Source organism: Thermobia domestica, chromosome 12 (assembly GCF_964235325.1).
Source record: "Thermobia domestica chromosome 12, izTheDome1.hap1.1, whole genome shotgun sequence".
NCBI classification, from domain to species: domain Eukaryota; kingdom Metazoa; phylum Arthropoda; class Insecta; order Zygentoma; family Lepismatidae; genus Thermobia; species Thermobia domestica.
Genome location: NC_137465.1, coordinates 187201047 through 187215910, shown reverse-complemented (window position 1 = coordinate 187215910; position 14864 = coordinate 187201047). Strand labels below are relative to the sequence as shown.

Genomic DNA, 14864 nt, shown 5'->3' with positions numbered 1-14864 from the left:
AAGAATAAGCTCCTTCACCAGTTCTTCTACGGAAACCAGAAGAGGTGGTTAACACGGGAAACCTGAAGAAGTGGTTAACACGGAGATAAAATACATAAGGTTGTGAAGGGAGAGTTGAAATATTCATCCCACAATATAAAGTTATATTCAATGTTCATTCTTGACTGATTTTAACCCCAAACACCGGGGATTACAAAAAGGGTCACCAAAAAATGTATATATACGTATTATTATGAGTTTCGAATGAGTTTACTATTAAAACCGAATGAGTTTCTATGAAAGTTATCGTGAAACTCTCTAGAAAGAAAAGTGTGTGTGTGTGTGAGAAGGGGAAATCCACTAACATATTCTTTACTGATTTGAACACTATGCAAGGGTCATGATTGGGAAGTTTCAATGAAAATGTACGACGTATTACACCAAAATGAAACATTTTAAAATGAAAATTATAGTGGAACTATTTTTTAGAAAGTTGTGGGCGTAAATTCATCCTTTTCTTCTCGGCAAATGTTAATACCAAGCTGTGGGGATGATTACAATGTCATTAACAAATTATAGAATATGTTTTGTACAGAGTTTTATGCAATACTGTTTAGCTTGGATGGACTCTGCCCCATTTGCATCCTTACTCTTGATGGAATGTAACCCTAAACAACAGGATTATATCTGCAATCTGAAGGAAACCACACATCAAATTTCATTAAAATTGCATAAGATTTATGTGGTTTATATTCGAAAATTATCTTCCATATGTATATACAATCTTTAGTAATCATTTACCCTTTATTATTGATAGATTGCTTGTAAATAATAGGGTTATTTATAGAAGTTGAAGGAAGGCGTTATCTATACCAAACTTTATTAAAATCGGATAAGTTTTACGAGGTATCGTGGAACCGACGGATGGACAGATAGACAGACATACAAATATTTGTCGAGTAGAACTTTGCTAACGATCGCTCCAATAAACTCATAGTGAAAAAATTTAAAATTAAAAAAAATAGTTTGATCGCATCGACTAAGCTTGCTGAATGTTTCACGGAATTTAATACTTGATTTTGTAGTTTAAGAAAAGATAATCGCAGATAATACCATAAGTAAGTACCAACTTCTTTAAACAACCATAGAAAACTAGGAAAGGAGAACAAACCTCCGCATTTGACAATTATGACGATGTCAGCGCCGCCTGCGTTAAAAGCAAAAGTAATACCACCTTTTGACGCTAGAGACGCTGCAAGCATTACTCTCCGATTTTTTATATCCACTTCCATTCTCTCCTTTTAGCGAAACCATGCATTTTTTGCAGCAGAAAAATATCTTTCTTCTCCCTTTTTGTGGAAAATCTGCTTTCGAAAATTCTCCAGAGAGCCCGAACAAGGATCTAAAAAGGAAACATGGAAAATAGTCACGTGGTTTAAATTTTTCTCACGTTCACACAAAATGTGACTTATAGAGTCCCTCTGTGAGCAATAAGAAAGCGATTGCTCTAGATTCTTCCGCCATAAGTCCAAAAATCGCCTCCAAATCTGAGGAGTAGAAATGGTGCCCAAGGGACACATTTACTGAAGCGTGCCGTAAAATTAGATCAACTAAACATGCAATAAATATTGCTGAATATTATCATAACCACCTTCATTATGTTGCGAATTCTCTGGACGCATGCGGGAGACATCTTGTGGTGTGATTCTAATAATCGTTCTCTCGTATTTCCTTCGCCACAAAAATATCGTGTTTAACTCGTCACAGAGGAAAAGGATTACGAACAGACGATGTCTTCCAATTCCAGTGAAAGGAAGGAAGGTAGGGTTGTCATTAGACAAACTTAAAAAAATAAAATAAAAAAATGAAAAAACACGAGGAAAGAAGAACAAAAGGAACACAGTATGAAATTGTTTAAAATGTCTCAAAATCATTGTTACTGTAGAAGTAGGACGTTCTTCTTACTAATAAATGCGTATTTATTTTCATTTTATTTTATTTGCATTTATTCACAGCAGCAAGCTCCAAGAAATTAAAGAAATTTCTACAATACGTACTATTAGTTTTGAATGAATATATGATACTAGTATAATGAATGGGATGTGAATGCCTTCAGCGTTTCTTTCAGAAAAAAAAAATGTTCCGGGGGGCATATTTAGTATTCGGAGGGGCACATGTTATTTTCACACAGTTCTGGTATTATTTATTATTATATTGTAGACGTATTATTTTGGCCCGCTTTGGGGAGAGCACTCTCTGAGCTCCGGGGGGCAGTGCCTCCCAAAAAATCATGTCTGGAAGAAACACTGAATGCCTTGGGTAAACTCGAACACAATATAGTCGGGAAAGGGAATTGCAGTAATGTTGTCTTCCACTAGCAACACTTATTAGTACTAGCATTTATTATAACTTGTAAACAAAGTATTCGAAAGTTTGCCAAGCTGATTCCATGTAATATCTGATTTCAAAATAACATTTATAGAAGTGTTTTAAATAAGTATTAACGTTGTTAAATAAATACCTGTTCCATCATTAAGGTCTACCCTATTGACTTATATGGGGAATAATTTTCATATTTGAACTTCCTAGTGACTAAGCGGTCAGCGTACATGCCTTTGGCGTGGGAAACTCGGGTTGATTCCAGGTGGGAGCTCATGTGCTTCAGATCCTACGTTAAGCTGTAGGTCAATATCTCACATAACCTCGCTGCTGAAAGGGACACTCAACTGAACTCAACTGAACTTAATTGAACTCAACTCAACTGAACTCAACTTAATTTCTATATTTTCTTTGAACGAACTAGAATTTAATTAGGGGGGCCTATTTGACTTCCCTACTTCATGAAAATAAAATTTTGTTATGTGGCGCATTCAGTGCACAAAGGAATCAATTCCACTTTTTGCTCATGTAGAACATATTTCATCTTTTAAATCTCTGCCTGAACTTTTTTTTCTCAGAATTTAAAAGAATCTTGTCCTCCAAATAATTGTGAAAAATAAATCTCATAATGTAAGAAGCGGTGTTAACTTTATCCAGTCTGTTGAGTTAAACAGAATATTTTAAATAATCTACCAGCATAGTTTGTAAGACCACCAGTACGTAAATCCATTAAAAATAAAGAGAAAAAAACAAAAAATAAAAGATACTGTCAGCCTCACCAACGTGTCTCTTTAATTAAATCTACTTATGTTGTTGTTATTATTGAAACACGTATTTATGAAATACGAACACAATTATTAATGTGTTTTCGGGTAACTTCGTCTGAAGAAAGCTCCCCCACAAAATTGACCTACCCCTTTCGGATTTTCAACTAACTTAAAATGTTCGTTACTGAATTCTCTATGACTGTGTGTCTTTCTGTTATTTGCGAATTCTTATTTTTTCAATTTTGAGCCCTCTATTCGATAAAGCATTAAAAATTATCTGAGAAAGTGGTGGAATTTTTCGAGTCACTCTTACCGTTCCCGAAATATTGGCAAAAAATGGCCGATTTCCGGATATTTAAGGACCCATATCTCGGGAGCCGTAAGCTATAGAAAGATCATATTGGTGTTGATCAATACCTAAGAGGATGGAAAACATTATGGTACCAAATAGTAACCGATGGCCACTGGCTAACTCTCCACCGTTCCTGAGATATTGGCCAAAGAAGTTCGAATTTCGGGAGATTTAAGGAGCCATATCTCGCCCGAACCGTAAGTCATAAAGAGACAATATTTTGCGAATTTTTACGAAAAAGAGAAGGTGTGGATACAAACATTTATTTTTACATGTAGAAACAACCACAGTTATCCTTCCCTCTCCATCTCTCCATTCTTTTTAAGTTCGTTCTGGCAAGGCTCTTGGAGCATTCTCAACTAGTTTAAAATTAGAAATAATTTATGCTATATACACATTAGATTTATTAATGAAAAAAAATGTTTGTGAACTATCAACAAAATCGCTGGAGTGTTTTTTGAGGAAACTATAATAATAATAATAATAATAATAATAATAATAATAATAATAATAATAATAATAATAATAATAATAATAATAATAATAATAATAATAATAATAATAATAATAATAATGATATATGCATCATCAGACAGTTATTGAAGAAATGTTTATTTAGGATATATGAATAAATTTACCTGAGTCATGTTCAAGAAAATCGCCTGGGAAAAAAACAGCATTAAGGAGTAAATTATCCGATCTGGATGTTTGCAGAACAAATGAGTTATACCACTTGTCAGTCATTAAGGAAATATTTATTTATGAAACATGAACAAATAGCTTGAATCCTTTTTGAGAAAATTATGTGGGAGAAACTAATTTCCAAGAGTAAATTACCCGTTACAGATCTTTTCAGTACAAATGAGTTAAGCAATATCGTGAGCTCATTAATAAAATAGTTATTTATGACATATAAAATAAAATCGCTCGGGTGATTTTTGAGAAAAACGTTCGAAAGGAACTTAACTCCAAGAGTAAACTACATCTTCTCTACTTATCCTAGACAAATGCCTTACACAGAGTTCTTAATGAAATATTGATGTATGAATTCTATACAAAATTGTTAGAGTCATTTCCGAGAAAAATAACTTTTTTTAAAAAAAAATTTGCATTCTTCAACAAAGCACTTTTATTTTTCCGAGGTAGGAAGAAAATTCTTTAAAAACCTCATGAGAAGGAACCTGGGACATCTTGTAAAAAGCTTAAGTTTAAAATTTGGAGGGCTATGAAACTAGTAAATTCCGTAAAAATCTCGAATTCATTTTTTCCATGATCACCAACACTTATCTCCTATCATCTCTCGAAAGTAAAAACACGAAAATCTAACCAATGTATGTATTATTTATAAATAGAGCCCGGATTTATATGCAAAATGCTTGTTTCAGTGGCGTAGCACACTTTTGCGGGGCCCCCCGCAAAGTATAGAGAAGGGGCCCTAGCTGTAAAGCCGATAGAAGTAAGATTGAAGTTCTACTGCTTTAAATCTTTATTCATAGCAAGACTTTGGGGCCCCCTACACCTCGGCCCCCGGTTGCGGGGGCAGCTGCTACGCCACTGGCTTGTTTATAATAACATGCATAAACGTATGGAAAGTATCTTTTTCTTTCCGATGGGCTTGTAAGGATTTGTTTGAAAATCATATGATAGCGCATATAAATGCATATTTTGGGTGCATTTTGATGTGCAAGCATATTTCGTAAACTTTGTTTATTTTCGAATTTTATTGCTGCATACTAGCATATTTTAGAGTATAACACGAGAAAGTAGGTTATATTTAAAATAAGCTGAGTCATTTTGTAAACGCAGATATAGATTTTTTAAGCGTTGCGTTTTCATTGCATTCAATAGCAGTTGGCTTGTCTTGCACACGGTCTTCATCGCGTAGCAGAAACAATCAGATGCCAATATCCCGAAGTAGGTGCACTTGTATCAAATGTAAAGAAAATATTTGTGAAAGCTCCATCGCGCGTACGCATCTTTCACGAAGTTGCGAAATATGTTCCGCTACCTCCGCAACCAGTTTTAACCTGATAGGGCTTGCTGCTAGAACCTGTGTCGTATTATGAAAATAACTTAAATCAAGTGAAGACAGTTGTAGACTCACTAGATCCTGATGATGCAGCAAGACATCAGACGCAGATTACGTGTCACAAAAATGTTTTTCCTACAAGTGGCTTTGAGAACAATATTAAGTATCTACACAATCACTTCTCAAGAATATCTGAAATTATCAGACACTTGGAATCCCGTAACAGTACTCTACATAATACACTTTTTTTTTGGTCGAATTGTCGCCGACCTTGTGCAGTGAAACTCGCAGTGTTGCGAAAATAGCGTCAGATAAACTTTGCCAAATATTAGGCAAAAATCCAGGGTACAAAACGATGTGAGATATTGCAGATGTACTTAATAGTAAAAGCACCGAATTGGAAGAGAACCTAACACAGGAAGACATTTGGTGTTTTTCAAATACACCATTCACTTCTGCTGATGTAGGAAGGAATTTTTTTCGATCTAACATTTCTCACTGATAAACGCAGAAAGTTTACAGAAGAAAACCTAAGGAAGACGCTCATAGTTCATTGCAACAGGGGTCATTAAGGTCATTAAGGTAGGATATATATATATATATAAGAAATTGATATTTTACTTTCCTAGAATACATTTCAGTGCATATATTAAATTTTAATGCATATTTTAGTGTATATTTCTTTATATTTTTCGTGCATATCTGCATGCATATCTGGGGGTTGGTTTGTGCTTGGAAATCCGAGCTACACTTATAAACGTTTAATCTAATCTAATCCAGAAAACGCAGAAAGTTTCAAGTTTCGATGGAAAGAGTAGAAAGAGAAAAAATGCCAAACATTAGATCCTACTGCTTTCATTTTATTATTACATGGGACAATGGGGAAATAGCTTATCTTTTAAAAAAAAAAAATATCGAATTTTTTACACAAAATTTGTAGTGTACAAAAACAGCTTCATTTCTAATAACTTCTTTAAAACTAAATGCCTACTACGCACAGGTCAAGGTATTTATTTGTCTTTAGTTCAAATATAACTATTGTGTTAAATTTCACACAGACATAAATAATTTATGATAAATTCTGCCAATTAGCAAGTATCACTTGAAATAGATACATTTCCAGTCGCTCCGAGCTATTTCTAGCGCTAACTTCTCTAATCTGCATAATTTGTTATATGGCAAATTAGTATTTCAAGTCTCTTCTAGGAGATCGGACGACAGCAAACGTACAAATGTCCAATTACAATTTTTTTTTTTATGAAAATAATAATAGCGAGAGTTGAGCGTGAAATTGAACGGGTTTTACGCTCAAATTCACCAATGTTTCGAGCTAAACTCAACTCAAACACACACATTAAAAAAAAAAAAAAAAAAAAAAAAAAAAAAAAAAAAGCTACCTCATTATAAAACTCATTCACAACCCTAGTTGGAAGCCTACGTTAGAAACAATGAAGAATATTTTGTGATGTGCAAAATCAGTAATGTCATTCAGACGGATCGCATCGGTTCGCCGGAAACGGTTATTAAAATTTCTCGGGTTCCCAGACCCGGTTGTTAAAAAAGTGTCTCTTTACCTCTAGCTCCAGTAATTACAATAAGTAAATAAAAGAAACAAACAAATGAAAAAAAATAAGAAAAATTCTAGTACTACAAGTATTTTTGAAAATTAATAAACAAAATTTTTGCTATTGTCAAATTTTCCCAAAAAATTCACTAATGTTATTCACTATTCACTAAATCTTATCACTAATTTTCCCGTAATCGGAAAACTAATTACTAGTTATTATAATAACAATGACAAATACGAGGTTGAAAGAAACAATTATTATTAGTAATGTATTTGTTGAAAGAAGGGCGATATGAAATAAATTAATTGTTCCAGCCAAAGAATAATCAAATTTAAAATTATTATTCGGAGTTGAAACTTAGTCAGATGAGTTATTTCCTGTACTTAAAAATATATTAAATACAAACCTCAACTCATTACTTGGGGTAGGAGATCCGGGTTGGATTATTCGGTCAACGACTTATGTAGCCTCGATGTTGAAAGGGACGTTAAATTCTAATTCAACAAATCAACTAATTATTTATAATGCAACAGAGGATTAGAATTAGAATTTGGATTTCTGGGCTTTCGATATCTATGACCATGTTAGCCCGTCATGTATGAGGAACGATGTCCCTCGGCGTGCACACTATCCGGGGAAAGGGAAGGAAGGAAGTGGCCTCGGGCCTGTATGTTAGATAATTTACCATCTCGGCATTTGCCTGGTGTAACTGAGGAAAACCTCAATCAGGGTGACTGGGCTGAAAAAAGCTTTTACACCTTTTCGACCGAGTGTCCCCATCGGGAATCGAACCCAAGTCGGGAAAGAGAATTCGGCTTGCATCTAGTTCACCAAGTAGAAAGAGAGGGAGGCGATTTCATGAATCCGTAGGTTTTTCGGATCAATGCAGAGAATATTATGTATAATCTTTAAAAAAAAATAAACTTACCATACTCTTCTCTTTAAAAGGATGGATTCTCATAGCTATATATTTAACTACTAGCCATAGCATTTTTGTTTGAAGTAAACGTAAAAGTGCCTTCTTTTTTAAAAGAGAGATGAATCTCTAGGATTTTGCTTAAAGCAAGACTGCACTTCTAAAATTAAATAATTCTAGTTGCTACACACTCAACAAATATGTACACTCATGTCCAAAATTATTGTCGCATGTCTATAAATATGTTGTTGTACGAATATAATTTGATAACGAATTCACCCGGTATTTCTTACAATGCTAAGTATGTGTATAATCGGCAAAGACATGTATGTGGCAAATTTCATGTCAAAAGAGCAGTAAATAAGAACAATAAAACGAAAATAAAACTTTCTTGTCCATTTAGCAACATTTTGTTTTACTCACTCTAATTTTCGTATTTATAATTCTTTTCCTATGAAATTTATCACAAATATACATTTCCCGATTATACACATAGTATCAGTATTAAAAGTATCCTGCAGAATCATTATCAAATTATATTCTTACAAGAAGACAGTTACAGATATGCGACAATCATTTTGGACATGAGTGTACCTAGTAATGTTGTTTGTAAAATGTTACTATTCGATATAACTTTCGAATGTCTGAACGAAATTGAATAATTTTTCCTCTCCTATTATAGATAATTCGTTCACCTAGTGGATTCTAATTTATAGATATAACCTCAGAAACAATGGATTAGCAAAATCAGGAACATATATGAAATTATCTAGTTAAACAATTTGTAATGCGACTCTATTCCATAGCTGTACTGAGCGCATTACACGATAGTATTACTATTTCGTTACTTATTCATTTGTTTTTACTTCTTCGATATCAGTTCTATCTTGAATGGAATTCCGGAAGTTCATAAAGATTCGTTGATGTAGGTGACAAGTGGTTAACTTAGCACCTTAAAATTTTGAGCGAAAGAAGAAACGTTTTAAATTTCTTGAATCAAAACATATGAGCAGCTCTGTGAAACGTAATGGTATATCCTATTTTCTAACTTACGAGTAAACTGGGAAAGAATATTCAAGATTTCCGTGTAATTCAGTGAAATGACAGATACCGAACAAACTTTCCCTGCCATCTGCAGGTACATTTCTAAAATTAAACTACCTACGTATTGTTCCGTGGATTAATCTCAACCCTGTTCGTGGACTGTATTATTTTGAACACAAAGTTTGTTGTACAATATACTATTTATTATATTGTAAACACACAACTAAATACAGTAATTGCTATGCATAAGCAACTACACACTATGCAGTCACACACACCACGTTGACACTTATAAAAAACCATCAATCGTCCAGCGTTGCCAGATACAAAACAAAAGAATAATGAAATGCGGCCGAACATACCGCCCACCTTGAAATATCATTTCAACACTACATATAATTCTACACATTACTCTACACTACACATTCTACATATTATTCTTCATTAAATGGAAGAGGAGACATTTTTACAATTGGTCGTTTGAAGACGCCTTTGTTGGTTTTAATAGTAACAGTTCTAACAATATTATCTACACCAGGATGAACAGCAACTACTCTTGCTAAATTCCAATGTTGAGGAGATGTCTTATCTTCCTTCACTAATACTAAATCATTGACCTTGATATTAGCATGTTTACACCACCACTTTGGCCTTTGTTGCAGCCGAGACAAATATTCTGTTTGCCAACGGTTCCAAAAATGTTGGACCAATCTTTGAGTTAATTGCCAGCGTGACAAATGATTGACTTTTAATTCACACAAATTTGGATCAGGTATTGCTACTAATGCATCGTGAATTAAAAAATGACCAGGGGTTAATACCTGATAGTCATTAGGATCAGAAGATAGAGCAGTTAATGGTCTAGAATTTAAACATGTTTCAATCTGACACAAAACTGTATACATTTCTTCAAATGTGAGTATAGTGTTACCAACTACACGTCTCAAGTGGTACTTGACTGACTTTACACCAGCTTCCCATATGCCTCCAAAGTGAGGTGAGGATGGTGGATTAAAATGCCAATTTATAGATTGCATACTGAGATAATTACATACAGACTCTTTTGAATCACCATTAGTTACAAGTTTCAGTAAGGATTTTAATTCTCTGTTTGCACCTATGAAATTTGAACCACAATCACTGTAAATATCAGTAGGTTTTCCCCTTCTAGCTATAAAACGTTTCAAAGCTGCAATAAATGACTCTGTTGAAGCATCACTTACCAATTCTAAATGGATTGCTTTGACACTGAAACAAATGAAGAGTGCTACATAACCTTTGAACAATTTTGAATTTCGACTTTTCATATTTTTTAACATTAGTGGACCTGCATAATCTAAACCGCAATGCAAAAATGGACGAGTTGGTGTTACTCTACCAACAGGAAGTTGACCCATTAATTGAGAGGCTGTTACACTTGACTGTTTGTGACATGTTACACAACTTTTTACAATCTTCCTTACAAAGTCACGACCACCAATAATCCAAAACTTTTGTTGTAAAACAGATAAAAGTAACTGTGAACCTGCATGAAGATGCTTTATATGTTCAGATTTTACAAGAAGTTCTGTAATTCTAGCATGTTTTGGAAGTAAGATAGGATATTTGAAATCATATGTTACACTAGCATTTTGCAAGCGACCTCCAACTCTCATGACATCATTTTCATCAAGAACTGGATTTAAACACAATAGTTTGCTATTATAAGGCAAAGGTTTTTTCATACGTAAGTATTTTATCTCAAGTGAATATTCAGATTCTTGAGCTTGTTTTATCCAATGTATTAATGCATTTGACAACTCCTTTGTAGTTAATGGTCCCCTACATCTTAACTCCTGTTTACTTTTACTATTCCTAATAAATCTTTTACACCAAGCAGTAACACGAACTAACCTAGATAATGATGAAAATTTATCTACTATTGTACAGTCAACCTTAATGTGCATGTTAACAGTTGAAGACTTTTGCTCACATTGAACAGAATCTAGATTTTTGCAATTAATATTTACAATAGGTAATTCTGATTCCATCAACCACTTTGGCCCATTCCACCATAGTGAATAAGACTCTAATTGTGACGGATTCAAACCACGAGAACTACAATCAGCTGGGTTGTCTTTGCTCGATGTGTGCGCCCATTTAATAAAATTTGATTGTTGAATCTCAGATACCCGGTTAGCCACAAATGTTTTCCATTTACTCGGACACGAAGACAGCCATGCTAACACAATAGTAGAATCTGTGTAACAGACAACCTGTTCAAACTTGATTAACATTGCCTTAATGACCGTATTGACTAATCTACATAACAATACTGCAGCACACAATTCTAACCTAGGTATTGATATTTGCTTTATAGGGGCAACTTTGGTCTTTGCAGCAATCAGGTATACTTGCACATTTCCAGATGTATCTATACAACGTACATATGCTACTGCAGCATACGCCTTTTCACTAGCATCTGAGAACCTAATTAGATCATATTTCACAATATTTTCAGAAGAAATACACCTTTTGATCTTAATCTGTCTCAACAATGGCAATTCTTGACAATATACTTCCCACGAGCGAGCAATATCATTTGGAAGTACGTCATCCCATTCAATTTTTAATTTCCATAATGATTGTAGCAACAATTTTGCAACAATGGATACTGGAGATAACCAACCAAGCGGATCATACAATTTTGCAATATCAGCTAGTAACATTCGTTTTGTCATTACTGACTTATAAGTGGGAACAACAATAGAAAATGAAAATGAATCACTTGATGGATTCCACTGTATACCTAAAGCTTTTACATTCTCATCTTCATTGAAACAAATTAACGACTGAGTTTCTCTTAAGTGAGTAGGTATACTATTTAGCACATTCATGTCGTTAGTAGACCATTTTCTTAATTCGAAACCACCTTTGTGTAATAATGCTGTTAATTCTGAGTACAATACCATTGCCTCATTACTATCAGCTGCACCTGAAACTAAATTATCAACAAAGAAATCATTCATGACTAATTCTGCGGCTCTGGGATAACAATGACCTTCATCTACAGCTAACTGTTGCAAACACTTTACAGCCAGATATGGAGCCGAACTGGTTCCATAAGTAACAGTTAACAATCTAAAATCACTAATAGGTTGGTCAACTGTTTCTCTCCACACTATTCTCTGGTAATCAGAATCAGTTTGATCTACCTTAACTTGTCTGTACATTTTTGCTATATCAGCACACAATGCAATTGGATGAGTTCTGAACCTTAATATTAATGGGATAATATCATCTTGTAATTTTGGACCTACCATTAAGTTGTCATTGAGAGATACTCCACTGCTAGTTTTAGCACTACCATCAAATACAACCCGCAATTTAGTGGTAGAACTACTTTCATTTAAGACACAATGATGCGGCAGATAATAAGATTCAGATACAAGCTTATCAAGTTCTACATCAGGAATTTTTTCCATGTGACCTAAGTCTAAGTACTCCTTCATGAAATCACAATATTGTTTACATAAATCAGGATCTTTCTGTAACTTACGTTCCATCTGGCATAATCGCTTTACTGCTGTGTCCCGTGATACACCTAGAGGCTCAACATTTTCTCTAAAAGGCAATTTTACAATATATTTACCATCTACATCACGTTTGCAAGTTTCAGCAAAATACTGCTCACATTTTTGCTCTTCAACGGATAAATGTTGTACAGTTGGCAACTCCTCTACTTCCCAGAATCTTTGCAATGTTTTATTGAGATCAACAGAAACAAAATATGACTGAACACTTGATGTGTTATTCGTTAAGTTAATCTGACCACACAATGCCCAACCTAACACCGTTTCAATGGCAGACGGAGCTCCATTCGTACCTACGTGTCTCCCACTGAGCAACAATAATGGGAAAACATCAGCACCTAATAACACATCAATAGGGCCGCTTTTATTAAACTGTGGATCAGCTAAGTTTACTTGTTTCACAATTTCCCAATTACCTATATTTTGAATAGTTACTCTGGGTAAGTTACTTGTGATTCTTGGGACTACTATTGCTTTAGTATGAATATTATTATTACTGTACAATGACTGAAAACACAAATCAACTATTGCATGAGAATTTCCAACGTTAGAACCAGTAACACCTGATATGCTCATGTTTATTTTCTCTTTGTTTATGCGTAATTTCTGGACGCAACGTTCAGTTACAAACGATAATTCACTACCACAGTCGATAATAGCACGAAATTGTATCAACTTATTTGCATTATCTTTGATATTTATGACAGCGGTGGACAACAACACCTGAGGAATTAGTTTTTGATTTATAGAATGAGAACAATTTACATGATCTGCTTTATCCTTCTTTTCAAAATGCAATAAAGTATGATGTTTTTTGTTGCAAGTGTGGCAACCCTGCTTCACATTACACTTATTTACGGAACAATTTAAGGTCAAACAATTGAAACAAAGCGAATTCTTTTTTACAAAACTATGCCTATCATTCACTGACATATTTATGAACTTTTGACACTTATATAGCTTGTGGTTATTTTTACACATGATACATGACACAATTGGACTTGAATGATGCACTAACGTGTTGCTTTTTTTGTTTGTTTTTAAAGCAGACGTGTCTGCCGGTGACCTTGCACTCACTGCAGCTAACGCTTTGGCACGTTGTAATATGAACTCTTTCAGCTGGTCGAAAGTTGGTTGTTCGTTTTTCTTCAATGAAAGCTCCCATTGTTTTCTGGTGTTCTTATCTAGCTTCTCACCCACATGGTAAATTAAAATCACATCCCAATGTTCCACTGGAAGGCCCAAGGATTTAAGTTCACACACACACTGAACACTATTGTCAACCAATCTTCGTAACTCACCTGATGACTCATTCTTCACAGCTGGTTGAGTAATCAACTTGCTCAAAATATGATTTGCTAGCTCCCTCACGTCTTCATATCTTGATTTAAGTAACTCCCATGCTACTTTATAGTTATCATCAGATATGGAAATAGACTGCAACAATACAGCAGGTTCTCCTGATACAGTTGTCTTCAAATACTGCAACTTTTGAGCATTTCCTAATCGATTGTTATTATGAACAGCAGCAACAAATAAGTCACGAAACGATAGCCAATCTTGCACTCTACCACAAAATGTAGGAAGTTCTAAGTCTGGCAACTTCACATCTGTGCACTGTTTATTAGATGTATTTACCTGTTCAGTATTAGGTGACTGCATATTGTACAAAATTTCTAAGACAGAGTCCAACTTATTTTGCACTTCATTAAATTCTCCGTCATATGTTGCAAACTCACTTTCACCACCCACAGAAATGAACTTTGTAATGAGCTCTGTGCAATCGCCATGTAATTGCGTAGCACGTTCAGTGTACAGCTTGAAACTGAAGTTAGGCTTGTCTTTATTCTCGTTCACTTTATGTATTAACCTTGTCACTTCACGTTTAAGTACAGTTTTCTTACCTATGAGTTCTTCCATTGTTATAATTCTGCACCACTTTGACAATGCACTACAAAATGAAGATACTGCGCCACAAGTTCGCAAACCACGCACATGCACAACTGGAACAAAATCCGGTCGGTAAGGACCACTTTAATGTTCGTGGACTGTATTATTTTGAACACAAAGTTTGTTGTACAATATACTATTTATTATATTGTAAACACACAACTAAATACAGTAATTGCTATGCATAAGCAACTACACACTATGCAGTCACACACACCACGTTGACACTTATAAAAAACCATCAATCGTCCAGCGTTGCCAGATACAAAACAAAAGAATAATGAAATGCGGCCGAACAAACCCACACC

At 34.4% G+C, this 14864-nt stretch overlaps 1 protein-coding gene across 2 annotated transcripts in view; it reads left to right on the top strand.

The window, feature by feature from the left end:
* Window positions 1–5519: 5519 nt before the first annotated feature.
* Window positions 5520–14864, top strand: part of LOC145665834 (uncharacterized) — a 75878-nt gene continuing 66533 nt past the window's right edge. For both annotated transcript variants that reach the window (XR_014127664.1, XM_081732950.1), the window contains exon 1: window positions 5520–6088. The gene's annotated coding sequence lies outside the window, so the exon portion shown is untranslated. The remainder of the gene's footprint in view (window positions 6089–14864) is intronic.